Source organism: Mastacembelus armatus, chromosome 8 (genome assembly GCF_900324485.2).
Source record: "Mastacembelus armatus chromosome 8, fMasArm1.2, whole genome shotgun sequence".
Taxonomy (NCBI): Eukaryota; Metazoa; Chordata; class Actinopteri; order Synbranchiformes; family Mastacembelidae; genus Mastacembelus; species Mastacembelus armatus.
This window is the reverse complement of record NC_046640.1, coordinates 2,836,798-2,848,610: the sequence shown is the minus strand read 5'-3', so window position 1 is coordinate 2,848,610 and position 11,813 is coordinate 2,836,798.

Genomic DNA, 11,813 nt, shown 5'->3' with positions numbered 1-11,813 from the left:
TGGACTGGTGACCTGTCCAGGGTGTACCCCTGCCTTCCACCTAAGAGAGACTTGGGATAGGCTCCGGCAGATCCCCGTGACCCTGATTCAGGAAAAAGCGGGTATAGAAAATGGATGGATGGATTCCATCTTTATTTATATCTATGCCATGTACCAACACAGTGGAGGGCAGCTCCCTCAGTCCCACTCCCTACCAAATTGATCATATTGTTGACAGTGCTGGGGCAGTCGGACTTGTAACCTGAAAATTCCAGGTTTGAGTCTCAGGTCTGGCAGGAATTGTGGCACAGAGTAAATACTCAGCCCACCTTCAATACCATGCTTGAGGTGAGGTGGTGACCATGGGTCACCATACATTGGTGGGCCATTTAAGTCACTTTCATTCACTGCGTGAAACGCATGATACTGTGGCCCCTCTGAAAAAGAAGTTAGTGAATCAGAGGAGATTAGCCCCATGGTATAATTTACATATTCGTACCTTAAAGCAGGCATCACGAAGGCTAGAAAGGAAGTGGGGTTCCACAAATTTAGAGGAAATATTTCTAGCCTGGAAAAACAGTCTATTAACATATAAAAAAGAGAGAACTGCATACTATTCATCACTAATAGAGGAAAATAAGAACAATCTCAGGTTTCTTTTCAGCACTGTAGCCAGGCTGACAAAAAGTCACAGCTCTGTTGAGCCCAGTGTTCCCTTAGCTCTCAGCAGTGATGAATTTATGAGTTTCTTTACAAATAAAATCACAACTATTAGAGATAAAATTCAGCAGATGCTTCCTATAGCTGCCATAAATGAATCTTCTACTACTACTACTCTTGAATCATCTGTAGGACCTCAGTTATGTTTAGACTGCTTCTCTCCCATAGATCTCTCTGAATTTACATCAGTAGTTGCTTCATCGAAATCATCAAAGTGTCTCTTAGACCCCATCCCGACTAGACTGGTTAAAGGCACCCTGCCATTAATGAACTCATCTTTATTGGACTTGGTAAATTTATCTCTAGTATCAGGCTACGTACAACAGGCCTTTAAGACTAAAGTAATCAAACCTTTACTCAAAAAGCCTAGTCTTGATCCAGGAGTCTTGGCTAATTCTAGACCAATACCCAACCTGCCATTTATTTCTAAAATCCTAGAAAAAGCTGTTGCTAAGCAGCTATCAGACCACTTACACAGGAATGAACTATTTGAAGATTTTCAATCAGGATTTAGAGCACATCATAGTACAGAAACAGCACTGTTGAAAGTTACCAACGATCTTCTCTTAGCCTCAGATAATGGACTTGTTTCAATACTTGTCCTCCGAGACCTTAGTGCAGCATTCGACACCATTGACCACAACATCTTATTATAGAGACTGGAGCATGCGATTGCTATCAGAGGAACAGCGTTAAAGTGGTTCCAATCCTATTTATCGGACCGATTCCAGTTTGTTCATGTCCATGATGAACCTTCCACACGAACAAAAGTTAGTTATGGAGGTCCACAAGGTTCCGTGCTAGGACCAATTCTGTTCACCCTGTACATGCTTCCTTTAGGATATGTCATCAGGAAGCACTCTATTAATTACCACTGCTATGCAGATGACACTCAGTTATATCTATCTATTAAACCTGTTAACACAAACCAGTTAACCAGACTTCAAGCCTGTCTAACTGACATAAAGGCCTGGATGACCAGTAACTTTTTACTTTTAAACTCAGAGAAAACAGAAGTCATTATATTTGGGCCAAAAAATCTCAGAAATAACTTTTCTCAAATTATAGCTACTCTAGATGGCATAACCCTGGCCTCCAGCACTACTGTAAAAAACCTTGGAGTTATTTTTGACCAGGACATGTCCTTTAACTCACACATAAAACAAATCTCTAGAACTGCATTCTTTCACCTGCGCAACATTTCCAAAATTAGGAACATCCTGTCTCAAAATGATGCAGAAAAACTAGTCCATGCATTTGTTACCTCAAGGCTAGATTACTGTAACTCATTACTATCTGGATGTCCCAATATCTCCATAAAACGCCTCCAATTAATCCAGAATGCCGCAGCCAGAGTCCTGACAGGAACTAGCAAGAGAGATCATATTCTCCTATATTGGCTTCTCTTCATTGGCTCCCTGTAAAATATAGAATAGAATTTAAAATCCTTCTTCTCACATACATACATCTCCCTTCATAATCAAGCTCCTTCATACCCTAAAGACCTCATAGTACCATATTATCCATATAGACCACTTCACTCTCAGAGTGCAGGTCTAGACTTAAAACCTTCCTCTTTGACAAAGCATATAGTTAGGGCTGGCTTCAGGCAACCCTGAACCATCCCTTAGTTATGCTGCTATAGGCATAGACTGCCTGAGGACCATCGGCTCCCCTACCCTAACCCCTGAGGGTGAGGGATGGCAGCAGGCATTTTAAAAAATATTATTTGAACCAGTGGGAAGCCCATTTGCAGGATGTGTGGGTGTTGCAGACATTGTGACAGGCTTAGAGGTTGCAATTCTGTCGCTAGCCCTAGATGTCATAGTGACATCTGTCACAGACCACTGAAGGCCGTAGATCATTTTGAGGGAAACTCATGAAATGCTGATGTGGACCTGGACAAAAAAGTGATTATGGAGGCACACCTCAGTAAACATATGTGTATATGCAGTATCTCACAGAAGTGAGTACATCCATCACATTTTTGTAAATAGTTTATCATATCTTTTCATGTGACAACACTGAAGAAATGACACTTTGCTACAATGTAAAGTAGTGAGTGTACAGCTTGTATAACAGCAAACCATGATCAAAGGGTCCAAAAAACCGAGGAACACGCAGGGTAGAGCGTGGCAAGGAAGTCAGGTAATCAAGGTATAGGAAGCACGACAGACGAGGTAAGACAACAGACAACCTGGCAAAGGGCAGTGACTGAAACAAGGTACTTAAAGTGAAAGACAAACAAGGCACAGGTGAAGACAATAACTAATTGGGTCAAAAGGTCAAGGAAACAAAACAACAAAAACTGGTTTTTGGAATTTGTTTAGGTACGGGGGGTACTCCATGCAAACAGACATAAATACAAATGCTACAAAGGATCAACAGTAAACATAAATGCTACAGAAACAAATCCTACACAACACTAAAGAAAAAGCACAGATAACCAGATGACAGGATGTAAGGGGAACTAATTGGTGTGCAAAGAGCAAAAAGGTGCCAGTTACACAGTGCAGGTGGTGGAAGGGAATGGTGGAGAGCTACGAGTTTAAGAGTTGGATGGCCTGAGGGAAGAAGCTTCCTTTGTGCCGGGCTGTCTTGATGTTTGGAGCTCTGAAGCGCCGGCCAGAGGGTAGGAGCTGGAAGAGGTGGTGGCTCAGGTGGGTGGCGTCCAGAGTGATTTTCTGAGCTCTTTTTCTCACTCTGGAGATGAACAGATCTTGGAGGGTGGGTAGGGTAACACCGATGATCTTCTCAGCAGTCCGAACTGTCCTCTGAAGTCTTCGGATGTCTGATTTAGAAAACTAAGCCTTCTAAAACTAAACCAGACAGTGATGGAGGAGCACAGGACAGACTCGAGGACCGCTGAATAGAACTGGGTCAGCAGCGTCTGTGGAAGGTTGAACTTCTTCAGCTGACGCAGGAAGTACAACTTCTGCTGGGCCTTCTTCATGATGGAGTCAATGTGGAAGTTCCACTTCAGGTCCTGAGAGATGGTGGTGCCCAGGAACCTGAATGACTCCACTAGTGCCACAGTGCTGTTCATGATGGTGAGAGGGGGATGGGTGGGGGCATTTCTCCTGAAGTCCACAACCATCTCCACTGTTTTGAGTGTGTTTAGCTCCAGGATGTTGTACCTGCACCAGCAAGCCAGCTGCTCCACCTCCTGTCTGTATGCAGACTCTTCACCGTCCTGGATGAGACCAATGACAGTGGTGTCATCTGCAAACTTCAGGAGTTTCAGAGGAGTCACGGGAGGTGCAGTCGTTTGTGTAGAGGGAGAAGAGCAGTGGGGAGAGAACACACACCCGGGGGGTGCTGGTGCTGGTGATGCGGGAGCCAGAAGTAAATTTCCCCATCCTCACTATGGGGTCTGCAGTCACTGAGTCCTGTGATTTTTGGCTTCTTGGGGATGGGAATGATGGTGGAGCATTTGAAGCATGCATGGACTTCACACAGCTCCAGTGAACTGTTAAAGATCAGAGAGAAGATGGGAGCCAGCTGGTCAGCACAGGTTCTGAGGCATGTTGGTGAAATCCCATCTGGTCCTGGTGCTTTCCTTGTCTTCTGCTTCCTGAATAGCCGACACACATCGTTCACACTGGTCTGAAGCGGGGGAGAGGGGGTTGATGGTTGGAGGTGTTAATGGTTGCTCTGGAGGATAGAGTATATGAAAGAGGGGAGTGGACAGAGGGAGTTAATTTATTTGGTATTATGTCTGATGTTATTTGTTGGTTAGGAATTTAGTTTGACCTGTGTTAAGAAATAGTTGTATGTTTGGTATGTAAATATTTGGGTGAAATTGTAAAGATTTTAGTAACTTAATTGTTTGCACTTACCTTCAGAATAGCATAATAGCATAACTTCAAATGTCTAGATAAAATCAGGGGGGGTTTTTGTGTCAAAGAGGGGGACATTTTGTTACCTTTGCTGCCAGTGTTGATGAACCTGCAAATGGAGTTTTTGATCTTACCACCTGCTGTTTTGTCATAAGTGGTTTGGAACATTATTGTCTTGTCATAAGTAAAGAAAAGACAGAGCTCTGGAACAAAAAGTCTTGGACTGATGCTGTTTTTATTTTATATCAACCTATACACTTCAATACCGCTGGGTGCTTCAACCTGAATGTAAGGGCCTTGCCACAAAGGTCTTACAATGGCCTGGACCTTGTTCTTTCTATTTCGTTGGCTTCTTAGGACTTGCCTTACTCTCTGTAGGTATTTGGCTGTGGCTGCTTTCCATGTGGCTTCTTCTTCAGTGAGCCAATGTCTCGCTCACTCCTGGTGTACAGCTTAATATCATCAATGTACAGGAGGTGACTAATGGTTGCTCCATTTCTGGCTGAGAGGGCTCAGGACCATGCAGAACAGCAGCAGGGACAGGGCATCTCCTTGGTAGATGCTGCACTTGATGAAGACTTGTGCAATTGACTTGAGGTTGGCCACTAGGACCATTGAGTTCCTTATGAAGGTTCTAGAGTCTTATTGATGTATAGCTCCAACCATTCCAGGATCCATGTATGAGGCACTAAGTCAGCTTTCTTGTAGTCAATCCAGGTGGTGCACAGGTTGGTCTGTCTGGTCTTACAGTCTCGAGTGACTGCTTTATCTACCAGTAGTTGATGTTTTGCTGCCCTGGTGTTCTTACCCATTCCTTTCTGGGCCCCGCTTATATATTGACCCATGTGCTTACTCATCTTAGCCGCTATGATGCCTGACAGGAGCTTCCATGTTGTGCAGAAGCAGGTTATTGGGCGGTAGTTTGATGGAACTGTTCCCTTTTGGGGGTCCTTCAGGATCAGGACTGTCCTGCCTTCCGTTAGCCATTCAGGGCGAGTCCAATCTATTATTAGCTGGCTCATTTGAGCTGCCAGGCACTCATGGAGTGCAGTTAGCTTCTTTACCCAGTAGGTGTGGATCATATCAGGTAATGGTACTATCCAGGTCTTCATGCTTGATACCTTTTCTTGGATATCTGCCATTGTGATGCTTACTGAGTCTTGTTCAGGGAGATTGCTGTGGTCTGCCCTCAGGTCCACCAGCCACTGGGCATTGATGTTATGTGATACCTCCTTCTCCTATATGTTATTCCAGTATTGTTTGTTCTCCAGCCTTGGTGGGTCTGCTCTCATGTTACTACCCTGCTACTGAGAGTACTCTTTGGATGGTTTGGTGGAGAACACCCTATTTATTTTCCTTGCTTCTATTTCTCTGGTGTACCTCTTGTGTCTGTGAAGATTCTGCCATCCAGGTAAAGTTATCTAGAGGTTGAGTCATGGCAACTGGACTTTCAGTTTTTAGGTCAAAACGTTTCACCATTCATCCAAGTTAGTAAGTCAGTCTCAGAAAAAACTGGTCTGGAACTTCCAATTCATCTTCCAGGTTGGTTTCACTCCACCCCTAGTCCCATAGGCTCATTAGGTGAGTTATGTAAATCAGGTGAGAGTCATTAGACCTACAATCCTGAGTTGGTTTCACTTCATACCTGGCCTGAATAGGCTTGTTAGGTGAACAAAAGAAGTGCTTGGCAGTTTCCAGGGCCTCTTACTTCTTAACCAACTCTTTCTTCATCCACCTCTCTGCAGTTCTAATAGTTGGCTAACTTCTCTCCGTGTTGCCCGTGTTTGTCTCCATCCTCCTTCTCCATGAAGGATACTGCTCCTTAGTGGTGATATTTGTCAGGTCCCCAATATCTCAAGGAACACTGTTGCCATGGTATATATCAGCTTGTTGGTCTCAGTGATGGTCACAGTGGGGATTATTCATAATGCTGCACTCACATCTTCTACTAGACTTTCAGAGGGGGCTTCATTTAGTCTTGGTAACCGGCTGCAGAGGTTCTAGGTGTCCAACATATTCATGATCATCAATCTCACGTCAGCAGCTCTCAGTTTGTTGGGGCTTGTTGTTAATAGGGCTTGGTACTCAATCTCAGGTAGGGATGGTGTTGTCACCCCTGACCTCTCGTCCCATCTCCCCCTTGCAGTAGCATTTGTGTAATATCTCTTAAATCCCTAGTTGTGATAGCACTTGCCATTTGTGGATCCAATCCAGCATCCTGAGATTGTACAATAAGTGGGCGGAAGGCTACTAAGGACTAGTGGGTGTCAGACTATCCAAGATGAAAAAGCAACGATCCAGGAGTACATCAGGAAGATGGATCCAACTGATGGTTTGCTTGGTCAAAAACTCAGGCAGCAGCACCCCAGGAGATTGAAAAGCAAGCATGTGAACCATCATGGAAGGACAAACCCCTGGCCAGTATGTACCACTGGCAAATAGAAGAAGTGGCTGATGTCACTACCAGTGGCTGGACAAAATTGGACTAAAATGCAACACAAAGTCACTAATCATGACAGCACAGAAACTAGCTCTAAGTACAAGATCAATTAAGACTGGGGTCTACCACACCAGACAGGACTCCAGATACAGGCTGTACAAAGATGCCCCTGAGACAATCCAATAAGATGCTAGCAGGCAGGGCATACATGGAATGCCATAACCAAGTGGTTGGTATAGTGTACAGGAGCATCCATTGGTCCATCTTCTTCTGCTTATCCAGGGCTGGGTCACGGGGGCAGTAGCCTAGGCAGAGATGCCCAGACTTCCTTTTCCCTGGACACTTCCTCCACCTCTTCAGGGGGGACACAGCGTTCGCCGGCCAGCCGAGAGACATAGTCCCTCCAGTGTGTCCTGGGTCTTCCACGGGGTCTCCTCCCAGTGGGACATGCCTGGAACACCTCCCCAGAGAGGCGCCCAGGAGGCATCTGGAACATGGAGGAGGCATGCCCGAGCCACTTCAGCTGTCTCCACTCAATGTGGAGGAGCAGCGGCTCTACTCTGAGCTTCTCCCAAGTGGCCGAGTGCCTCACCCTATCACAAAATCTCAAATCTATTAAAGAACAGGTTAAGTTCATTAGCAAACTTTGAGTCTCCTTCCACAGCAGTGTGTGACTTCTTATATCCAGTCATTATTTTCATCCCATTTCACACCGCTTTGATATTATTCTGTCTCAACTTGTGCTCTACTCTGTCTCTATAGAGCTGCTTTGCCTCCCTCAGCTTCCTCTTGAGTTCCTTCTGCACAGCTCAGAGTTCCTCCTTGTCTCTTGCCATGAACGCCCTCTTCTTCTTGTTGAGGAGGCCTTTAATGTCCTTATTTATCCATGGCTTATTATTGGGGAAACAACAAACTTTTTTGGATGGAACAATATTGTCCTCACAGAAGTGGATGTAATTTGTGATGCAGTGAGAGTTGCCTTCGATGTACTCACCTGGCATAAATGGGATCAAGAATCTTATTTTCTCGTGTTGCACAGTCCACATACTGTTTGAAGTTGGTCAGAGTTCCCGAAATAGTGACATGGTTATTTGAATTATCTTTAATACTCATTAACGATTGACTAATAACCAACCAAATCCTATTCAGCACAGCATACCACATGAGGTTGTGAATAATCCCAACAGCTGGCATTAGAACTACCAAAAGTGGCTCAGATAGGTAGGCTCTTAAATCTTACCTGCTCATTCCCTCTCTGTAGATTCCCATTTTCCTATGGTATATTTTAAAAAATAAAATCTAAAAAAAAAAATCTAAATGAATTTGAAACGTTATTTGTTCTAAAATGCTCTAACCTTGGTATCCACTAAATGAACTAGTCAGTTCCATTAACAGCTGAGTGCCATAATACACACAAGCACATTCAGAAACACACTCTTACACAGGTTTCTTCCTCAGCAACCACACAGTTACTAAGCAACTGATTGCAAAGAACCAGCGTTTCCATAGCAACACTAGTGGCTGAGTCATCTTCACTGCTCTGCATGCTCTTATAACACACGTTTGTGGATTAGTGTTTATTAATTCATCTTCATGTATTTGAATATGATCAGTAGAATTCTTAAAACACAAATGCCATATTTTCAAAATTCCCATGGAACACTTCATGTCTGTGGGACAAGGCTGATGGCTAACTTTCTTCTTTCATTGGTTTAAAGCTGTGTATTATTTTCTAATCCATTGCTGTGTTTTGACTGTTCATTCTGTCCAAGTGCTACATAGCCGAGCTCCCTCTGTAAAAAAGAAACAATAACACTTAAAATCTTGCTGTTTTGGGAGGGTGTAGAAGTGTTCTTTTTTTATTGAAATGTTGTACATTATTAATATTTTTCACATGAAAAGTGGATTATTTTTATTTATTTGTACATGTTGTTACATTTTCTCCTAATTTGGACAAATGCTAATATGAGAAACATATTATAAACTCACTATTGAGTAGCAGCAGAACAAATAGAATGTTACAATTCTTTGTGATACAAACTGATATAAATAAATCTGATAAGCAGTAATAAGTTTGTTTAGGAGTTAAAAATATACATTTTTATGACAAACAAGAACATTAGACTATAATTAATGCTTTTAGAATTATGTATCATATATTATGAAAAACAACAACTAGTGATGGACCTATGGCTCCTCTCAAATTTTCAGAGTTTCATTGTTAGTTTAGTTATGGTAGGTTTGGGTGTTTTTGCTGATTGATCTAATGCTTCGCTTCAGGTTTCTGTCACCAGCAATAGGCTGATTTATCTCAGTGGTGAACTGAATTTTGACAGATCAACTTTTGCTATGAGCTTCATGACTGCAGAGATAACATATAGCTTTGTACTGTAACCGGCTTTACAAGTTAACTGAACTAAACTGCCATGGAACTAGAGGTCCTCAGTACTTTCATGAGAAACACTAAATGTAAACACAACTATGACTGTTTACAGGAAAATCCATAGGGTTCCTAAAGTGGACTAAAGCATAGTCATGCGTATTTTGTACACTGGTTTAATGGGAATTTGCACTATGACATGCATATACAAGTTCATCCTACCTGTACTGTAAATCAGAGAATATTGAAGATTGTTGCAACTTCAACTAGGTGTGTAAGGGTAGTAGATGTATCTGACAGTAGAATAAATTGATCCTACTGTTATCATTACTGTAAATGCAGGCACATATGAACACAGGCTCACACAAACAGGCAAGATAATGAAATGAATGGGTAATTGTCATGCTACAAAACAATGGAAGCCCCCTCCCCCTCTATCCATTACAGGAGTGTTCCTCTTTCTACACTAAGAGTCTCTGCATTATTAATGCCATAGTATGTGTACTATCATGTATTTCTCTGGGTTTCTATTAGACTTTGTTTTGCATTTGATATTATTATACCATGTTGGTTCATCTCTGCTTACTGTGTTTCTGTTTATACAATGTAAATACATAAACTCATTTTCTGTTTGGTTATGAGTGATTCTTTGAGAGTGTGTGTGTGTGTGTGTGTGTGCGTTCGTGCATTGCCCTGGATTGTACTTGCATACATGCTGTCCATGGATGCTTTGTATAGGTCTATGTGGGTGTATCTCTTTCTGCTGAGGGGGGTGAGAGGCTGAACAGGCGGGTAGGATTCTATAAATAGAAAGCTCTTCAGCTCCCTGCCTTTTTGGACTCAGAGAAAGAGAGACTGAAACACACGTAGAAAGAAAAGGAGAGACACTGAGCCATGGCATCATTGCTGGAAAAAGGTTGATGCCAATAACAGGACAAATCTCAGGAAGAAGGTTTATGAAGGTTTATTTTCCAAACTGATTTGCTTGTGTCATGTTAGTGGTTTGTTTATTTGCATGTATTTTCTTAAGTTGCAGTATATTGAACTCTCCTGGTCAATGTAAATAACCAGTAGCTACATGATGAATGTTCAGTACAACAGAGAACACACGCGGTGTGAAGTTTGAGTTTCCACTGATAATTGTGTGCAGTTCAAGAACACGATAAGGCTGCGACTTGAGGTTCACAATGACACAGTTTAGTGATAAATCAACCACAGACTCAATTTCGAAAATAAAAATCGACCAGATGTGTTCATCAACAGCAGCACACATGGGTTTGTACTGACTACATCTTACAATGATGCACTGTATACATGTGTAAACGTGAATGATCAAACTGTGTTTTGATGTGTAGATAGAGAAGACAAAAGAACAGCAACAATAAACAACAGTAAATGCTGTGCAGGTTGGTGGGGCCAGTAACTGCACATCAGCAATACACAGCTCCAGGACCAGGGACACCTGCAGAAGGTACAGAGAGAGAGAGAGAGCACAAAGTTAGTGACATTCAGTGGTGGAATATACATGGGGGGGGGGGGGCTTGGTGCATGATGGGAGGTCCTCAGGCAGTGTAGGCCTATAGCAGCATAACTAAGGGATGGTTCAGGGTTATCTGAGCCAGCCCAAACTGTAAATTTTGTCAAAAAGAAAAGCTTTAAGTTTAGCCTTGAAAGTATAGAGGATGTCTGCCTCCTGAACCCAGACTGGGAGCTGGATCCACAGGAGAGGAGCTTGATAGCTAAAGGCTCTGTCTCCCATTCTACTTTTGGAAACTGGGAACCACAAGTAGACCTGCACTCTGAGAAATGTGAAGAGAAATGTGATATCTCTCTGGCTGCAGCATTCTGGATTGACTGGAGGCTTTTTATGGAGATACTGGGACATCCAGATAGTAATGAGTTACAGTAATCTAGCCTTGAGGTAACAAATGCATGGACTAGTTTTTCTGCGTCATTTTGAGACAGGATGTTCCTAATTTTGACTACACTGTGCAAGTGAAAGAATGCAGTTCTCGAGATTTGTTTTATGTGTGAATTAAAGGACATATCCTGGAATATGTTTATTGTAACTGTGATGAAGAAGGTTATTTTAAACCAAACCACAATCATTATCTAACCAAGTATTTGTGGTTCCTAAACTTAATAAAACCAAGACAGTTCTGTAACTGTAATTATGCCTTAGGACTTACACCTACCAGTGGAATAGGAGATGACTATCACCATGACGACAAAGGTCTGTTAAGTATGCTGCTGAATGGCCCTTTGGGTTGTATTCTAAGACAGGGACAAGTAATGAATATTGTTGTTTATGTGGGAAGACTTGCATCTAAAACATGGAACGAGTAGCTTAAACTCACAACAGCTTACTATCTCAGGCAGATACGTATCGGAGTTTGGCCCTATGCACATTTTAACCACACCCCTGAGATGTGCAATCCCCAAGCCAGCCCTTATC